This window comes from Crassostrea angulata, chromosome 1 (genome assembly GCF_025612915.1).
Source record: "Crassostrea angulata isolate pt1a10 chromosome 1, ASM2561291v2, whole genome shotgun sequence".
Lineage (NCBI taxonomy): Eukaryota > Metazoa > Mollusca > Bivalvia > Ostreida > Ostreidae > Magallana > Magallana angulata.
Window position 1 is genome coordinate 33,852,114 of NC_069111.1, and position 20,331 is coordinate 33,872,444.

At 34.4% G+C, this 20,331-nt stretch overlaps 1 pseudogene; it reads right to left on the reverse strand.

Moving 5' to 3' along the window:
* The window catches only part of LOC128190673 (transient receptor potential cation channel subfamily M member-like 2), a 267,840-nt pseudogene that overhangs the window by 197,859 nt on the left and 49,650 nt on the right, over positions 1–20,331 (reverse strand).

The window sequence follows — 20,331 nt, forward strand, 5'->3', positions numbered from 1 at the left end:
GAATCTAGTTAGGGTCTTCCGTCTTCAGCGGAAGACCCTTCTATTATTCTTCGGTTTCTTTTTCACTTTTCTTATTATTATTATTATTATTAGGGTCTTCCGTCTTCAGCGGAAGACCCTTCTATTATTCTATTGTTTCTTTTTCACTTTTCTTATTAGGGTCTTCCGTCTTCAGCGGAAGACCCTTCTATTATTCTTCGGTTTCTTTTTCACTTTTCTTATTATTATTATTAGGGTCTTCCGTTTCCAACGGAAGACCCTCTTGTTATTCTTCGGTTTCTTTTTATTATTATTTTTTTTCTTTTTCTTTTTTTTCTGACTCCTTTTCAGCTTCATAACTCAAAAAGTTTTCAACTTATTTAAAGGAAACTTTCAAGGATTATGTGCAATTATAATGCCTCAAAGATGTTAAAGTTTCCATAACAACGTGACTTCCGTTTTGACGTTACGTCATTTTTAAACTTTAAAAAAAGTCATTTTGTCCGCGACATTTCTCAAAAACGCTTTAAGATAGAGTCTTGAAATATTCTGTGGTTATGAATTTGGCAATTTACATGTGCAATAAGGCTGGAAATAAAAATCCGTCACTTCCAATCTAAACCGGAAGTGAAACAAATTTTTCGAAAAAATGAATTTTCTGATCAAATCAAAAATGAATATGTGATTTATAGAGCTTATCAAGTTGAATCTAACACTGAAATCCGTTTTAAAATCGGACAATGCATTAAAGAGATATCGGGGTTTAAAAATTGATTTCTCCGGAAATTTTGTTTCCGCGTCCTTGGTTTAAAAAATAGCGTAATGTTCAAAGTAAAGTTAAGTCGTACCAAAAATAATTGTTAAGTCGTACTTGAACACATTCGGATTTTTTTGTTAAGTCGTTCTTAAAATCAGGAAGGTTTTTGTTAAGTCGTACTTAAAATCATTCGGATTTTGTTAAGTCGTACCAGGAATAATTCGAATTTTTCATCTTTTTATCTTAGTTACTCTTGTTATTGGTTCAAGAGCTCTGCTTCTTACAGGAACTTCCAGCTTTACTTCCGAAATTAACGGAAGACCCACTCGTTGCTTTGCAACGAGCTTTGCTCTAGTTATTATTATTATTATTATTATTATTCTTTTTTTGTCTTACAAATTTTGTGCAGGCGATTTCTCAGAGATGGAACGATCGATTTCTCTCAAATTTTCAGGACTGAAGCCTCGTTATCTGAAATTTATACCGCTGAAACAGATTTTGAAAATTCACTTCCGGTCGGAAGTTATCGTCGTTTTACGATTTTTAAAAGTCAATTTTGTCGGCGATGTTTCTCAAAAACGAGTAAAGATAGAGAACTAAAATTTTCAGAGATGATAGATCTAGCAATATCCTCGTGTACCTCGGTCACGAGAATGTTGGCCGTCACTTCCGCTCGTCACCGGAAGCAAAATTAAAAAATGAAAATTTTCAACTTTTTATTTTTATATATTTTTTCCAATAAGATGATAGTGACCCTTTTACTGATTCAGAATATGTAATTTGTTTCAAAATCGATCAAGTTGTTCTCGAGAAATTAAGCGTCAAAGTCCTGAAACGATAGTCCGATTAGCACAGTCGATAGAGTCGTGGACATGGCCCGGGCGACCCGGGTTCAAGTCCCGCGGGCCGCAAAATGTTTTTCTCTTTTTTTTCGCTTAGATCTACGATATTATCTTTGAATTGATAAGTTAAATCTAATCTATTAAAAAATCGGACGGAAGACCCACTCGTTGCTCGCAACGAGATCGAATCTAGTTATTATTATTATTCTTTTTTTGTCTTACAAATTTTGTGCAGGCGATTTTTCAGAGATGACTCGTTCGATTTCCATCAAATTTTCAGGGCTGATGCCTAGTCATTTGAATTTTATACCGCCGGAACGATTTTTAAAAATTCACTTCCGGTCGGAAGTTATCGCTGTTTTACGATTTTTAAAAGTCAATTTTGTCGGCGATGATTCTCAGAAACGATCAAAGATAGAGAACTGAAATTTTCAGAGATGATAGATCTAGCAATATCCTCGTGAACCTCGGTCAAGAGAATGTTGGCCGTCACTTCCGGTCGTCACCGGAAGCAAATTTAAAAAATGAAAATTTTCAACTTTTTGTTTTGATATATTTTTTCAAATAAGATGATAGTGACCCTTTTACTGATTCAGAATATGCAATTTGTTTTAAAATCGATCAAGGCGTTCTCGAGAAATTAAGCGTCAAAGTCCTGAAGCGAGAGTCCGAGTAGCTCAGTCGATAGAGTCGTGGACATGGCCCAGGCGACCCGGGTTCAAGCCCAGAGTGCCGCAAATTTTTTTTCTCTTTATTTCGGTTAAATCTACGATTTTTTCTTTAAATTGATAAGTTTAATCTAATCTATTCAAAAATCGGACGGAAGACCCACTCGTTGCTCGCGACGAGATCGAATCTAGTTATTATTATTATTATTATTCTTTTTTTGTCTTACAAATTTTGTGCAGGCGATTTCTCGGAGATGACTCGTTAGATTTCCTTCAAATGTTCAGGGCTGATGCCTAGTCATATGAATTTTATACCACAGGAACAATTTTGAAAAATTCACTTCCGGTCGGAAGTTATCGTCGTTTTACGATTTTTAAAAGTCAATTTTGTTGGCGATGTTTCTCAAAAACGAGTAAAGATAGAGAACTGAAATTTTCAGAGATGATAGATCTAGCAATATCCCCGTGCACCGCGGTCAAGAGAATGTTGGCCGTCACTTCCGGTCGTCACCGGAAGCATATTTAAAAAATGAAAATTTTCAACTTTTTGTTTTGATATATTTTTTCAAATTAGATGATAGTGACCCTTTTACTGATTCAGAATATGTAATTTGTTTTAAAATCGATCAACGCGTTCTCGAGATATTAGGCATCAAAGTCCTGAAGCGAGAGTCCGAGTAGCTCAGTCGATAGAGTCGTGGACATTGCCTAGGCGACCCGGGTTCGAGCCCCGAGTGCCGAATTTCTTTCCCCCTCTTTCTGTGCTTAGATCTGATTTTTTTTATCTTTAAAATGATGGATTCTGTTCTTTTCTGTTTTGATTTAGTAAAAGAAGTTACAATAATATCGCTTTTTCCCGTATTTGAGTATTGAGATCCATAGCTATGTATTCATACTGAAATAAAGTTAACATGTTGAAAAAAATCAAAAGTTACATCTTTAAAACAACGCTTATACATTATATGTATTTTGTTTAAAAATTGTGTAATATGTGATATTTAGAATTTAATATTCTCCGTTTAATATAGAAGTCACTGACCGACCCCCCCCCCACCCCCTCATTCATAAAATCATTTAGTTTTTCTGACCCGATTTCACTTGATCTTTGATCTTGGACCTTTAATATCAACTTAGTACCATTTTAGATTACTGTACTAATTACAAGACCAATTCGTTCATTATTAACAGAGTTATGAACTTTTTGGCATTTGAGTTTCAATCGTCGTGTTTGACATGTACTGTACAAAAAAAATCTAACTCCCGAGTCCTTCACTCAATTCTAATGAAAATTCGTGAATATAAACCTCGGACCCCATTCTTATTGTCTGTCAAATAGTTTTAAAATCGATCAAGGCATTCTCGAGAAATTAAGCGTCAAAGTTCTGAAGCGGAGTCCGAGTAGTCGTGGACATGGCCGAGTCGACCCGGGTTCAAGCCTCGAGTGCCGCACAATTTTTTTTTTTTTTTCGCTTAGATCAACGATTTTATCTTTAAATTGATAAGTTTAATCTAATCTATTCAAAAATCGAACGGAAGACCCACTCGTTGCTCGCAACGAGATCGAATCTAGTTAGGGTCTTCCGTCTTCAGCGGAAGACCCTTCTATTATTGTAATGTTTCTTTTTCACTTTTCTTATTATTAAGGTCTTCCGTTTCCAACGGAAGACCTTATTGTTATTGCTTTGTTTCTTTTTCCCTATTCTTATTAAGGTCTTCCGTTTCCAACGGAAGACCTTATTGTTATTGCTTTGTTTCTTTTTCCCTTTTATTATTTTTTTTTTTTCTTACGCTTTTTTGTACAAGCGATTTCTTGAAAACGACTTGACCGATTTTCGTGAAAATTTCAGATCTTGTAGATATTGATAAAAAGCTTATATATAATTTTTTATTTTAATGACGTCATTTCCGTTCGGGAGATATTGACGTTTTAGTGATTTTTAGAGGGTCATTTTGTCCTGCTATCTCCTCCTAAACGAAAAAAGATATTGAATTTAAATTTTCAGGGATTGTAGACAAAAGATTGTAGATGTGTTTAAAGGCATTTATGGTTGTCTGGCTTCAAAGTCGTCGAAGCTCGCCTGGACCCGAAAATGGAGTTTGAAAAAACAACGTAATTTTTAATGGTTTTTGTTCGTATCTCCTTTCCTGAAAATATTTTACCATAACATATCGAGCAAATAAAATTTATATTTACAAGATCTTTCGTTTGATAACAAGAAAAAGGGGCTGGTTCCTCAAATTAGGGGCCAGAAGGGCTCTAAAGTCTTTCTTCCATAGCACTTTACTGAGAAATATTTTGTAATATGTTTAAGAGGCAAAAATGTTCATCTTTTACTAATAAAACTATATATTATAAAATTTTTATTATGCGTTACGTAATTAGAGGTTTTAAGGGGCCAGAAGTCCAAAACTTCGATCGAATATATCTCAAAAAGGAGAAATATTTTGAAAAGCAATATAGAATAAAAGATGCTTAGAATGATGTTTTAAACAATATTCAATCAAAAAAGTTTCGTTATCTGGCCCCAATAAGGAGATTAGGGGTCAGCCCCTAAAACGTCCTATCCCAGATAGCTCTAAAACGGCAAAGAATTTCTAAACACTTGTTGAACAAAATATGTTTAATATCAAAAGAACTTTCGTATGATGCCAAGAAAAAGGGGCTGGCTCTTCAATTTAGGGGCTTAAAGGGCTCTAAAGTCTTTCTTCCATAGCACTTTACTGAGAAATGTTTTGTAATATGTTTAAGAAGCAAAAATGTTCATCTTTCACTAATAAAACTGTACATTATAAAAATTTTATCATGCGTTAGTACTTACGTAATTAGGGGTTTCAAGGCGTCAAAAGTCAAAAACTTCGATCGAATATATCTCAAAAAGGACAAATATTTTGAAAAGCAATATAGAATAAAAGATGCTTGGAGTGATGTTTTAAACAATATTCAATCAAAAAAGAATCATATCTGGCCCAAATAAGGAGATAAGGGGTCGGCCCCTAAAACGTCCTATCCCAGATAGCTCAAAAACGGCAAAGAATTTCTAAACACTTGTTGAACAAAATATGTTTAATATCAAAAGAAATTTCGTATGATGCCAAGAAAAAGGGGCTGGCCCTTCAATTTAGGGACCAAAAGGGCTCTAAAGTCTTTCTTCCATAGCACTTTACTGAAAAATATTTTGTTATATGTTTAGGAAGCAATAATTTTCATCTCACATTTATTTAACAATATATTATAATTATTTTATCATGTGTTCCGTATTAAGGGGGTTTTAATGGGTTTTAAGGGGCCAGAAGTACAAAACGTTGATAACATACCTCAAACAGAACAAATATTTTAAAAAGCATCATTTTGAAAATCAATATAGAATAAAATGCTGAGAATGATGTTCCTAACAAAATCCAACCATCAATTTTTTTTGTTGTTGCCCCGATAAGAAGATAAAGGGTCAAATATCAAAGTCAAGGTCATATAACCTTCAAAAAATTGCACGGAAGACCTCCTCGTTGCTCGCAACGAGATCGTGTCTAGTTATTATTATTTTTTTTCTTCCTATTTTTGTGCACGCGATTTCTCAGACACGGCTCGGCCGATCTCAATGAAAGTTTCAGATATGATAGATATTAGTCTGAACCTGATTAAATTTTTTTTGTGTTGATGACGTCACATCCGTTTTTGAGATATTGAGATTTTTCTAATTTTTATATGGGTATTTTGTCTTCTGTCGTTTTCCTAAAGTATAAGAGATATTGAGCTCAAATTTCTACGGTTGGTAAAGGAAAGATTGAAGTTTTGCATGGTTGTTGTGTTGTAAGTTTAGCACTTCTGGCGCCAAAGCTCGCTAGGGCTCGAAAATTGACATTAAAAAAGCGTCGTAAATTTTTGTGCTTTTCTCTCTTTATCTATTTTCTGGAAAATATTTTATTAAAACATGTAATGTAAAAAAGGCTTATATTTACAAGACCTTTCAGCTGATATCAGGAAAAAGGGGCTGGCCCCTAAAATTAGGGACCTAGAAGGCTCTAAAGTCTTTTACCCATAGCTCTTCACCGAGGGATATTTTGTAATAGATTATAGAAGCAAATATGTTGATCTCACAGTTATGTATTCAAGCAATGTAATGATTTTATGATGTGTTACGTAATTAAGGGTTTTTAGGGGCCAAAAGTCGAAAATTTTGATCACCTATATCTCACAAAGGAAAAATATTTTGTAATGCAGTACAGAAGAAAAGTTGTTCAAAATTATGTTCCTTACAAAATGCAACCGTCAAAATTTCGTTAAACGGCCCCTAAAAGGAGAAAAGGGACCGGCCCCTAAAACCTTCTTTCTCATATATCTCCAAAACGGTAACGAATTTCTAAACACTTGTTGAACAAGATTTGTGTAGAATTAAATGACCTTTTATTTGATACCAAGAAAAAGGGGCTGGCCCCTCAAATTAGGGGACCAAAGGGCTCTAAAGTCTTTAATCTGTAGCCCTTTACTGAGAGATATTTTGTGAAATATTTTAGAAGCAAATGTGTTTATCTTATAGTTCTGTATTCAAGCAATGGAATGATTTTATCATGTGTTACGTAATCAAGGGTTTTTAGGGGCCAAAAGTCAAAAAATTTGATCACCCTTATCTCAGAAAGGAAAAATATTTTGTAATGCAGTATGAAAGAAAAGTTGTTCAAAATGATGTTCTGAACAAATTGCAACCGTCAAAATTTCGTTGAACGGCCCCTAAAAGAAGATAAGGGACCGGCCCCTAAAACCTTCTTTCTCATATATGTCTAAAACGGTAACGAATTTCTAAACACGTGTTGAACAAGATTTGTGTAGAATTAAATGACCTTTTATTTGATATCAAGAAAAAGGGGCTGGCCCCTCAAATTAGGGGACCAAAGGACTCTAAAGTCTTTAATCTGTAGCCCTTTACTGAGAGATATTTTGTGAAATATTATAGAAGCAAATGTGTTCATCTTATAATTCTGTATTCAAGCAATGGAATGATTTTATCATGTGTTACGTAATTTAGGGTTTTTAGGGGGCAAAAGTCAAAAAATTTGATGACCCTTATCTCAGAAAGGAAAAATATTTTGTAATGCAGTATAAAAGAAAAGTTGTTCAAAATGATGTTCTCAACAAATTGCAACCGTCAAAATTTCGTTGAACGGCCCCTAAAAGGAGATAAGGACCGGCCCCTAAAACCTTCTTTCTCATCTATCTCCAAAACGGTAACGAATTACTAAACATGTGATGAACAAAATTTGTTTAGAATTTAATGACCTTTCATTCCATATCAAGAAAAAGGGGCTGGCCCCTAATAAAAGGGGACCAAAGGGCTCTAAAGTCTTTAATCTGTAGCCTTTTACTGAGAAATATTTTGTGAAATGTTATAGAAGCAAATGTGTTTATCTAATAATTCTGTATTCAAGCAATGTAATGATTTTATCATGTGTTACGTAATTAAGGGTTTTTAGGGGCCAACAATTTTCTAAACACTTGCTGACTAAGTGTGTTCAGAATTAAATATCCTTTCATTTTAAACCAAGAAAAAGGGACTTGCCCCTTAAATTAGGGGATCAAAGAGCTCTAAAATCTTTTATCTATAGCCCTATAATGAGAACCATTTTGTAAAAGGTTATTAAAACTAGATTAGGTTAAAAAAGCAAGAGAACTTATACAAAAACAATACAATAAAGCATTAGTACTTCACTCCTTTTCCATAACATGTTTGCTGTCGAAAATCAAAGTCGATGATGTCATATTTCATTCTAAAAATCGAACGGAAGACCTCCTCGTTGCTCGCAACGAGATCGTGTCTAGTTATTAGGGTCTTCCGTCTTCAGCGGAAGACCCTTCTATTATTCTATTGTTTCTTTTTCACTTTTCTTATTGTTATTATTATTATTAAGGTCTTCCGTTTCCAACAGAAGACCTTATTGTTTTCGTACTGTTTCTTATTAAGGTCTTCCGTTTCCAGCGGAAGACCTTATTGTTTTCGTACTGTTTCTTATTATTATTATTTTTTTTTCCAAATTTTGTGCACGAGATTTCTCGAAATCTATTCGACCGATCTCAACCATTTTTTCACAGATGGTTGGGCGTGATCTAAACTTCATACATTTTTCTTAATTTTTTCGTAGTCACTTCCGGTACCGAATTGTCGGCCATTTTGTAATTTTTGACGACCCATTTTGTGCAGCTATAAACTCGCAAACCATAAGAGATATGAATATGAAATTTTCAGGATAGGTAGACTTTAGTTTGAAGTTGTGCAGCATGTAGTTGTTTAATGCCTGTTGCGCCATTTCTTGGAGCTCGCCTGGGCACGAAAATTGGGCACGAATTTTCATTCAAAATTTTCACACGTTTTGATTTATATCTTTATATCAGTTGATATTTTGTTTAGACATATATTACAAAAGTGGTAGAGAATCAAAAGTTCTTTCCAACAAAATCAATAAAAAGGGGCTGGCCCCTTTATTAAGGGGCCAAGGCACTCTTAAACTCTATTACAAATAACTTAAAAACGATAAAGATTTTGTAATGCAATATAGAAGCAAAGTTGTTCACTGTACCAATATCTATTAGAAAAAATCATTGCCACGCCCATTTATTACGTAATAAGGGATTTTTAGGGGCCAAAGTACTTAAACTTTGACGAAAAATAACTAGAGAAGTATACATATTTTGTTAGACATCATAGAAGAGAAAATGTTTGAATAAATGATTTAAATCGATTCCATCAATCAAAACACGATTTTCTGTCCCGAATAAGGATCTAGAGGGCTGGCCCCTAAAATATTCAATCATTTGTATCTCAAAAATGATCAACAATTTTACATAGGTGCAAGAACAAAAAATATTTGTATTCTTAAGCCCTTTTCAAACAAATCAAGAAAAAGGGGCTGGCCCCTTTTTCTAGGGGCCAAGGCCTCCGTAAACTCTATTACAAGTATCTTAAAAACGATAAAGATTTTGTAATGCATTATAGAAGCAAAGTTGTTGATCGTACCAATATCTATTTGAAAAAAATCATTGCCACGCCCATTTATTACGTAATTAGGGATTTTTAGGGGCCAAAGTACTTAAACTTGGACGCAATATAACTAGAGAAGTATACATATTTTGTTAGACATCATAGAAGAGAAAATGTTTGAAAAAATGATTTAAATTGATTCCCCTTATCAAAACACAAATTTCTGTCCCCATTAAGGATCTAGAGGGCTGGCCCCTAAAATATTCAATCATTTGTATCTCAAAAGTGATCAACAATTTTAGATGGATGTAAGAACAAAAAATGTTAGTATTCATGAGACCTTTCGTATAAAATCAAGAAAAAGGGGCTGGCCCCTTAAATTAGGGGCCAATAGACTCCTAAACTCTATTACTCATACCTTAAAAACGATCAAGATTTTGTAATGCATTATAGAAGCAAAGTTGTTGATAGCAGCAATATCTGTTTGTTAAACTCATTTTCAAACCCATTGATGACGTAATTAGAGATTTTAGGGGACTAAAATCTTAAATCTTTAATGTGTTGTATGTTAAAAAGCAAAACTCTTTGTTAAGCATTTTATAGGATATTGACAATCGTATACATTATCTAAAAGGAGGTGGTTGAGGGAGAATTCTGAAATTTCAATGATATTTTAATCGAATCGTTTAAAAAATTGAACGGAAGACCTACTCGTTACTCGTAACGAGATCGTATCTTGTTATTATTATTATTATTTTTTTTTTCCACAAATTTTGCGCACGCGATTTCTCAAAAACTATTCGGCCGATTTCAACCATTTTTTCTCAGATGATTGCCAGTGGTCATAATTCTAGAAGTTTTTTTAAATTTTGAAATCGGCACTTCCGGTTCCGATTTACGGCCGATTTTGTAAGTTTTTACGACCCATTTTGTGCAGACATAAACTCAGAGACTATCAGAGATAGGAATATGAAATTTTCAGGATAGGTAGACTATAGGTTGAAGTTGTGCACAATGTAGTTTTTTGAATCCAATGGCGCCATTTCTATGAGCTCGCCTAGGCTCGAAAATTGGGTACGAATTTCGAATCAAATTTTTCATACGTTTTGATCTGTATCTTTTTAAGAGTTGATATTTTGTTAAAACATATATAACAAAAGTGGTAGATAATCAAAAGTTCTTTTCAACAAAATCAAGAAATAGGGGCTGACCCCTTAAATTAGGGGCCAAGACAGTCATAAACTCTATTACAAATAACTCAAAAACGATAAAGATTTTGTAAAGCATTATAGAAGCAAAGTTGTTTATTTTACCAATATCTATTAGAAAAAATCATTGCCACGCCCATTTATTACGTAATTAGGGATTTTTAGGGGCCAAAGTACTTAAACTTTAAACGAAAAATAACTAGAGAAGTATACATATTTTGTTAGACATCATAGAAGAGAAAATGTTTGAATAAATGATTTAAATCGATTCCATCAATCAAAACACGATTTTCTGTCCCCAATAAGGATCTAGAGGGCTGGCCCCTAAAATATTCAATCATTTGTATCTCAAAAATGATCAACAATTTTACATGGGTATAAGAACAAAAAATATTTGTATTCTTAACACCTTTTCAAACAAATCAAGAAAAAGGGGCTGGCCCCTTTTTTTAGGGGCCAAGGCCTCCGTAAACTCTATTACAAGAATCTTAAAAACGATAAAGATTTTGTAATGCATTATAGAAGCAAAGTTGTTGATCGTACCAATATCTATTTGAAAAAATCTTTGCCAAGCCCATTTATAACGTAATAAGGGATTTTTAGGGGCCAAAGTACTTAAACTTGGACGCAATATAACTAGAGATGTATACATATTTTGTTAGACATCATAGAAGAGAAAATGTTTGAAAAAATGATTTAAATTGATTCCCCTTAACAAAACACAAATTTCTGTCCCCATTAAGGATCTAGAGGGCTGGCCCCTAAAATATTCAATCATTTGTATCTCAAAAGTGATCAACAATTTTAGATGGATGTAAGAACAAAAAATGTTAGTATTCATGAGACCTTTCGTATAAAATCAAGAAAAAGGGGCTGGCCCCTTAAATTAGGGGCCAATAGACTCCTAAACTCTATTACTCATACCTTAAAAATGATCAAGATTTTGTAATGCATTATAGAAGCAAAGTTGTTGATAGCAGCAATATCTGTTTGTAAAACTCATTTTCAAACCCATTGATGACGTTAGTAGAGATTTTAGGGGACTAAAATCTTAAATCTTTAATGTGCTGTATGTGAAAAAGCAAAACTCTTTGTTAAACATTTTAAAGGATATTGACAATCGTATACATTATCTAATAGGAGGTGGTTGAGGGAGAATTCTGAAATTTCATTGATATTTTAATCGAATCGTTTAAAAAATTGAACGGAAGACCTACTCGTTACTCGTAACGAGATCGTATCTAGTTAGGGTCTTCTGTCTTCAGCGGAAGACCCTTCTATTATTCTTCGGTTTCTTTTTCACTTTTCTTATTATTATTATTATTATTATTATTCTTTTTTTGTCTTACAAATTTTGTGCAGGCGATTTCTCAGAGATGGGACGATCGATTTCTCTCAAATTTTCAGGACTGAAGCCTCGTTATCTGAAATTTATACCCCTGAAACAGATTTTGAAAATTCACTTCCGGTCGGAAGTTATCGTCCGTTTACGATTTTAAAGAGTCAATTTTGTCGCTCAGGTTTTTCAAAAACGAGCAAAGATAGAGAGCTGAAAATTTCAGAGATGATAGACCTATCGATTTCCTGGTGCACCTCGGTATAGAGAATGTTCGCCGTCACTTCCGGTCGTCACCGGAAGCAAAATTAAAAAATGAAAATTTTCAACTTTTTATTTTTATATATTTTTTCCATTAAGATGATAGAGACCCTTTTACTGATTCAGAATATGTAATTTGTTTCAAAATCGATCAAGGCGTTCTCGAGAAATTAAGCGTCAAAGTCCTGAAGCGAGAGTCCGAGTAGCTCAGTCGATATAGTCGTGGACATGGCCCAGGCGACCCGGGTTCAAGCCTCGAGTGCCGCAAAATTTTTTTTCATTTTTTTTTGCTTAGATCAACGATTTTATCTTTGAATTGATAAGTTTAATCTAATCTATTCAAAAATCGGACGGAAGACCCACTCGTTGCTCGCAACGAGATCGAATCTAGTTATTATTATTATTCTTTTTTTGTCTTACAAATTTTGTGCAGGCGATTTCTCGGAGATGACTCGTTCGATTTCCTTCAAATTTTCAGGGCTGATGCCTAGTCATATGAATTTTATACCGCAGGAACACTTTTTAAAAATTCACTTCCGGTCGGAAGTTAACGTCGTTTTACGATTTTTAAAAGTCAATTTTGTTGGCGATGTTTCTCAAAAACGAGTAAAGATAGAGAACTGAAATTTTCAGAGATGATAGATCTAGCAATATCCTCGTGCACCTCGGTCAAGAGAATGTTGGCCGTCACTTCCGGTCGTCACCGGAAGCAAATTTAAAAAATGAAAATTTTCAACTTTTTGTTTAGATATATTTTTTCAAATTAGATGATAGTGACCCTTTAACTGATTCAGAATATGTAATTTGTTTTAAAATCGATCAAGGCATTCTCGAGAAATTAAGCGTCAAAGTTCTGAAGCGGAGTCCGAGTAGCTCAGTCGTTATAGTCGTGGACATGGCCCAGGCGACCCGGGTTCAAGCCTCGAGTGCCGCAAAAAAATTTTTTCTTTTTTTCGCTTAGATCTATGATTTTATCTTTGAATTGATAAGTTTAATCTTATCTATTCAAAAATTGGACGGAAGACCCACTCGTTGCTCGCAACGAGATCGAATCTAGTTATTATTAGGGTCTTCCGTCTTCAGCGGAAGACCCTTCTATTATTGTAATGTTTCTTTTTCACTTTTCTTATTATTAAGGTCTTCCGTTTCCAACGGAAGACCTTATTGTTTTTCTTAGGTTTCTTTTTCCCTATTATTATTATTATTTTTTTTTTCTTACCGATTTTGTGCACGCGATTTCTCGGAAACGGCTCAACCGATTTACGTCAAATTTTCAGTTCTGATAGGTATTGATCTGAACCTTGTTGGAAATTTTTTTTGTTGATGACGTCACTTCCTGTCTCGAGATATCGTGGATTTATCAGTTTTTATAGGGGTATTTTGTACCGAGAACTCCTCTTTTACCATTGAAGATATGATGTTGAACTTTTCAGGGCTGATAGACGAAAGACTGAAATAGTGTCTAATGGTCATTAATCATCTTTATCTCAAAGAGCGCCGAAGCTCGCCCGAGCTTGAAAATTAAGATAAAAAAGGCGTCGTGATTTTTCTTGGTTTTCTTTGAGTATCTCTTTTTTTCAAAGCATTTTGTTAAAACATGTAGAACAAAAAAACTTAATTAAATCAAGAGCTTTAATTTCAGATCATGAAAAAGGGGCTAACCCTTCAAATTAGGGGCTGAGGAGGCTCTAAAGTCTTTTAATGATAACTTTTTACCGTGAAATATTTTGTGATGCGTTATAGAAGCAATTATGTTTATTTTTAGGTTATTAACCTAATCATGGCAATCATTTACTCCTATGTTACGTAATTAGGGATTTTAAGGGGCCAGAAGTCCAAAACTTTGATGTTCTATATCTCAAAATTAAGAAACATTTGGATAAGCAATATTTAACAAAAGATGCTCAAAATATTGAGCTTAACAATCTGAAACCATAATTTCCTTGTTATGCGGTCCCTAAAAGGAGTTACAGGGTCGGCCCCTAAAACGACCCTCTCCAGATATCTCGAGAACGGTACAAAATTTGTAAACACTTTTTGAACAAAATGTGTTTGAATTGACAAGAGCTTTCATTTGAAATCATGAAAAAGGGGCTGGCCCTTCAAATAAGGGGCTGAAGGGGCTCTAAAGTCTTTTAATGATAACCTTTTACCGTGAAATATTTTGTGATGCATTATATAAGCAATTATGTTCATTCTTAGGTTATTTACCTATACATGGCAATCATTTACACCTATGTTACGTAATTAGGGATTTTAAGGGGCTAAAAGTCCAAAACTTTGATGCTTAATATCTCAAAATGAAGAAACATTTGGATAAGCAATATTGAACAAAAGATGCTCAAATTATTGCGCTTAACAATAATCAACCATAATTTATTTGTTATGCAGTCCTTAAAGGGAGTTACAGGGTCGGCCCCTAAAACGACCCTCTCAAGTAATCTCGAGAACGGTACAAAATTTGTAATTACTTTTTGAACAAAAAGTGTTTGAATTGACATGAACTTTCATTTGAAATCATGAAAAAGGGGCTGGTCCTTCAAATAAGGGGCTGAGGGGGCTCTAAAGTCTTTTGATGATAACTTTTTACTGTGAAAGATTTTGTGATACGTTATAGAAGCAATTATGTTCATTCTAATGTTATTTACCTATACATGCCAATCATTTACTCTTATGTTACATAATGAGGGATTTTAAGGGGCCAGAAGTCTACAACTTTGATGTTCAATATCTCAAAATGGAGGAAAACTTTGGAAAGCAATATTGAACACAAGATGCTCAAAATATTGAGCTTAACAATGTACAACCATATATTGTTTGTTATCTGGACCCTAAAAGGAGTTTTAGGACCGGATATCAAAACGATTTTTCCCAGATATCTAAAAAACGGTAACCAATTTCTAAACACTTATTAGTGGTACACAAAAATACCTTTTGACTAGACTGAATGAAAAGGAGCTGATCCCTCAAATAAGGGACACCAAAGGGATAGATAGTCTTTCACCCATTACTCATAGATCCCGCCTCATTTTCCGGATCATTCCGTTGGCGAAGATCAAGCGTAAGGTCATTCCATATTCTAAAAATCGGACGGAAGACCTCCTCGTTGCTCGCAACGAGATCGTGTCTAGTTATTATTCTTTTTTTGTCTTACAAATTTTGTGCAGGCGATTTCTCGGAGATGACTCGTTAGATTTCCCTCAAATTTTCAGGGCTGATGCCTAGTCATATGAATTTTATACCGCCGGAACAATTTTGAAAAATGCACTTCCGGTCGGAAGTTATCGTCGTTTTACGATTTTTAAAAGTCAATTTTGTCGGCGATGTTTCTCAAAAACGAGTAAAGGTAGAGAACTGAAATTTTCAGAGATGATATATCTAGCTATTTCCTTGTGTACCTCGGTCAAGAGAATGTTGGCCGTCACTTCCGGTCGTCACCGGATGCAGATTTAAAAAATGAAAATTTTCAACTTTTTATTTTTATATATTTTTTCCAATTAGATGATAGTGACCCTTTCACTGATTCAGAATATGTAATTTGTTTTAAAATCGATCAAGGCGTTCTCGAGAAATTAAGCGTCAAAGTCCTGAAGCGAGAGTCCGAGTAGCTCAGTCGTTATAGTCGCGGACATGGCCCAGGCGACCCGGGATCAAGCCTCGAGTGCCGCAAATTTTTTTTTTCTTTTTTTCGCTTAGATCTACGATTTTATCTTTGAATTGATAAGTTTAATCTTATCTATTCAAAAATTGGACGGAAGACCCACTCGTTGCTCGCAACGAGTTCGAATCTAGTTAGGGTCTTCCGTCTTCAGCGGAAGACCCTTCTATTATTGTAATGTTTCTTTTTCACTTTTCTTATTAGGGTCTTCCGTCTTCAGCGGAAGACCCTTCTATTATTGTAATGTTTCTTTTTCACTTTTCTTATTATTATTATTATTCTTTTTTTGTCTTACAAATTTTGTGCAGGCGATTTCTCGGAGATGACTCGTTCGATTTCCTTCAAATGTTCAGGGCTGATGCCTAGTCATATGAATTTTATACCGCCGGAACAATTTTTCAAAATTCACCTCCGGTCGGAAGTTATCGTCGTTTTACGATTTTTAAAAGTCGATTTTGTTGGCGGTGTTTCTCAAAAACGAGTAAAGTTACAGAACTGAAAATTTCAGAGATGATAGATCTAGCAATATCCTCGTGCACCTCGGTCAAGAGAATGTTGGCCGTCACTTCCGGTCGTCACCGGAAGCAAATTTAAAAAATGAAAATTTTCAACTTTTTGTTTTGATATATTTTTTCAAATTAGATGATAGTGACCCTTTTACTGATTCAGAATATGTAATTTGTTTTAAAATCGATCAAGGCATTCTCGAGAAATTAAGCGTCAAAGTTCTGAAGCGAGAGTCTGAGTAGCTCAGCCGATAGAGTCGTGGACATGGCCCAGGCGACCCGGGTTCAAGCCCCGAGTGCCGCAAACTTTTTTTAACTACTTTTTGCTAAGATTTGATTGTTTTATCTTAAAAATGATGGATTCTGTTCTTTTCCGTTTTGATTTTGTACAGAAATTACAATAATAGCGCTTTTCCCCGTATTTGTGTATTGAGATCCATAGCTATGTATTCATACTGAAATAAAGTTAACATGTTGAAAAAAATCAATAGTTACATCTTTAAAACAACGCTTATACATTGTTCTAACGTATCTATTTTATATAGAAATTGCATAATATTTGATATTTAGAATTTAATATTCTCCGTTTAATATAGAAGTCACTGACCGACCCCCCCCCCTTCATAAAATCATTTAGTTTTTCTGATCCGATTTTACTTGATCTTTGATCTTGGACCTTTAATATCAACTTAGTATCATTCTAGATTACTGTACTAATTACCAGACCAATTCGTTCATTATTAACAGAGTTATGAACTTTTTGGCATTTGAGTTTCAATCGTCGTGTTTGACATGTACTGTACAAAAAAAATCTAACTCCCGAGTCCTTCACTCAATTCTAGTGAAAATTCGTGAATATAAACCTCGGACCCCATTCTTATTGTCTGTCAAATATGCAGCGGATTGAACAATTAAGAAGAATCAAACGGCGCTTATAGCCTATACGCGGAAATAAAATTTACACACTACACGCACCGACCCCCCCCCCCCCCTTATTCACAAAATCATTCAGTTTTTCTGGACTGATTTGACAGAATCTTTCATGTTGGACCTTTATTTTCAACCTAGTACCATTCTAGATTACTGTACTAATTACCAGACCAATTCGTTCACTTTTAAGAGAGTTATGAATTTTTGGACATTTGAGTTTCGATTGGCGTGCTTGACATGTACTGTAGAAAAAAATTCTAACTCCCGAGCCCTTCACTCAATCCTAATGAAATTTTGTGTAAATGTACCTCGGGCCCCATTCTTATCGTCTGCTAAATATGCAGCGGATTGAACAATTCAGAAGAAATTCCTGAGATCAAGCGGCGTTTATAGTCTGTACGAGGACTTCAAATTTACACAGTACAAGGGATGTAAGCAGCCGCGTAATATTTCTGTTGCATGTATATTTCTTGTTTTCCGTTTAGTCTGTATCTACGATAGCGTGTGAACTACTTATGAATGTTAAAACTGTGGAAATTACTGTCATCAAATTTTTACCGAATAAATTTACGTGATACTGATTTCGTTATTTCTACATTTATAATGATTTTATCAATCCTGTTGAAATAAAACAGTCAAACACAATAGTAAACGACACGAAAAAAAAATCTCAACACTGAAATACATGTGTAAAATGCATCAGTCATTGCTTTAGGACTTTACTTCCCCTAATTATCGTTAACCGAATCCGAGATCCACACCTCAAATTTCTACTTTCGATTTATTTACGACGAAAATCAAGCTCGGGTCTTTTCACCCCCCTCCAGACAAAAACACGCATCAATATTTCAAATGACTTCGCACTGTTACCAAACCTGTGTAGTCAGACATCTCACACATCGTTCCTCATCTCATACAAAAATTCAGCTCCTGTCCCGGGCGGAAACGCCCCAAATTCAAAGAGAAATTCGGGAATTATTTCGCGTCAGCCATGTTTTGACGTGAACCTTTGCTGAAATACTGTTATGACACCTGCAAAGGCCTGGCCGGAGCTAAATTTCTTCTTTCTCTCTATTTCTTTCTCTCCATTTTTTTTATTTTTTTTTTTATTTTCTTACTAAAATATTCAACATAAAGGGGTTGTTGGACTGTAGTACAAGTTGAAACACACTCTTCCTTTAAGATTTAGACAAAAACAGCCTTTTATTATTAGGGTCTTCCGTCTTCAGCGGAAGACCCTTCTATTATTCTATTGTTTCTTTTTCACTTTTCTTATTAGGGTCTTCCGTCTTCAGCGGAAGACCCTTCTATTATTGTAATGTTTCTTTTTCACTTTTCTTATTATTAGGGTCTTCCGTCTTCAGCGGAAGACCCTTCTATTATTCTTCGGTTTCTTTTTCACTTTTCTTATTAGGGTCTTCCGTCTTCAGCGGAAGACCCTTCTATTATTCTTCGGTTTCTTTTTCAATTCTATTATTATTATTATTATTATTATTCTTTTTTTCCTTACACATTTTGTGCAGAAGATTTCTCGGCGATTACTCGTTCGATTTCTTTTAAATTTTCAGTAAAGATGCCCCGCCGTCTGAAGTTTGTACCGCCGGAATATTTTTTAGAAATTCACTTCCGTTTGGAAGTTATCGTCATTTTACGATTTTAAAAAGTCAATTTTGTCTGACAGGTTTTTCAAAAATGAGTAAAGATATAAGGCTGAAATTTTCAGAGATGATAGACCTACTGTTTTTCTGGCGCAACACACTCAAAAAAATGTCCGCCGTCACTTCTTTTTGTCATAGGAAAAAAATTTAAAAAATTTAATTTTTCGACTTTTTAATTTTTTAATATTTCTTTTTAATATTTTAACAGTTGATAGTGACCCTCTTACTGATTCAGAATATGTAATTTGTTTTAAAATCGATCAAGGCGTTTTCGAGAAATTAAGCGTCAAAGTTCTGAAGCGAGAGCCCGAGTAGCTCAGTTGATATAGTCGTGGACATGACCCGGGTTCAAGCCCCGAGTGCCGAAAAAAAAAATTCCTATTTTTTTGGATAGATTAACAATTTCGTGTTAAAAGTCGTCTTCTCTACTCAAAAATCTCACGGAAGACCCACTCGTTGCTCGCAACGAGATCGAATCTAGTTATTATTAGGGTTTTCCGTTTTTCAACGGAAAACCCTTCTGTTATTCTACTGTTTCTTATTATTATTTTTTTTTTTTATCCGCAAATTTTGTGTAGGCCATTTCTCGTACATTTGTTGTCTGATTGTTATGAAACTTTCAGGGTATGTAGACAATGTTAATATCTCGAGACGTTTTTTTCAAATTTTTAAAATTCACTTCCGGTTATGAGTTATTGCCCTTTAATTGAAAATTGGGGGGTCTTTTGTCCAGAGTTGATCTCGGGAACTACAAAAGATAGTTGCATGAAATTTAGCAGAATTGTTGGTAACATTTTATAGTTTTGCTGGCATGAAAAGTTTGGCAAAATGTTTTTTAGTTTTTAAGCTATTTGCCGGTAAAGTATAAGGTTTTGGGGGGTCTGAATAACGAGAGCTTTCATTTAAAATTAAGAAAAAAGGGCTGGCCCCTATAATTAGGGGTCAGCAGCTCATACACGTATTTTTCTGATAGCAAAAATCGTTATCATTTTATGAAAAAAAGTTAATTCAGTTATTGTTAATATATTAGATAATGTTATTTGGTGTCAAATTTAAAAAGTTATGTGCCCTATTTTTTTCAAATTTCATAAAACAAATATGTGTGAATCGTACATGAACGAGTTAATTTGTCTACATAGACACACAAGCGAACAAATGCCGTTTTAAGGCCCAGGCATTTACTGCATTACATTGTGTTGCGTCTTAGATAAATTGTTGTGATTCAATTTCATTTTTTTTTTCATCTAGGCTATATCATTTATGAATTCAACTACTTATTTAACACGTTCTAATCGGCCACGCAGAACAAATGTTTGCAATGTTTGTCGCGGACCCGCGAATGTAAACAGTAACGAACCACAGGGGCTCGTCACGAAGTTTTTTCAACCTTTTATATATACCACCTCTATACTATAAAATGTATTTTATAGTATAGAGGTGGTATATATAAAAGGTTGAAAAAACTTCGTGACGAGCCCCTGTGGTATAGAGGTGGTATATATAAAAGGTTGAAAAAACTTCGTGACGAGCCCCTGTGAACGAACGGCATTGTAGAAAAGA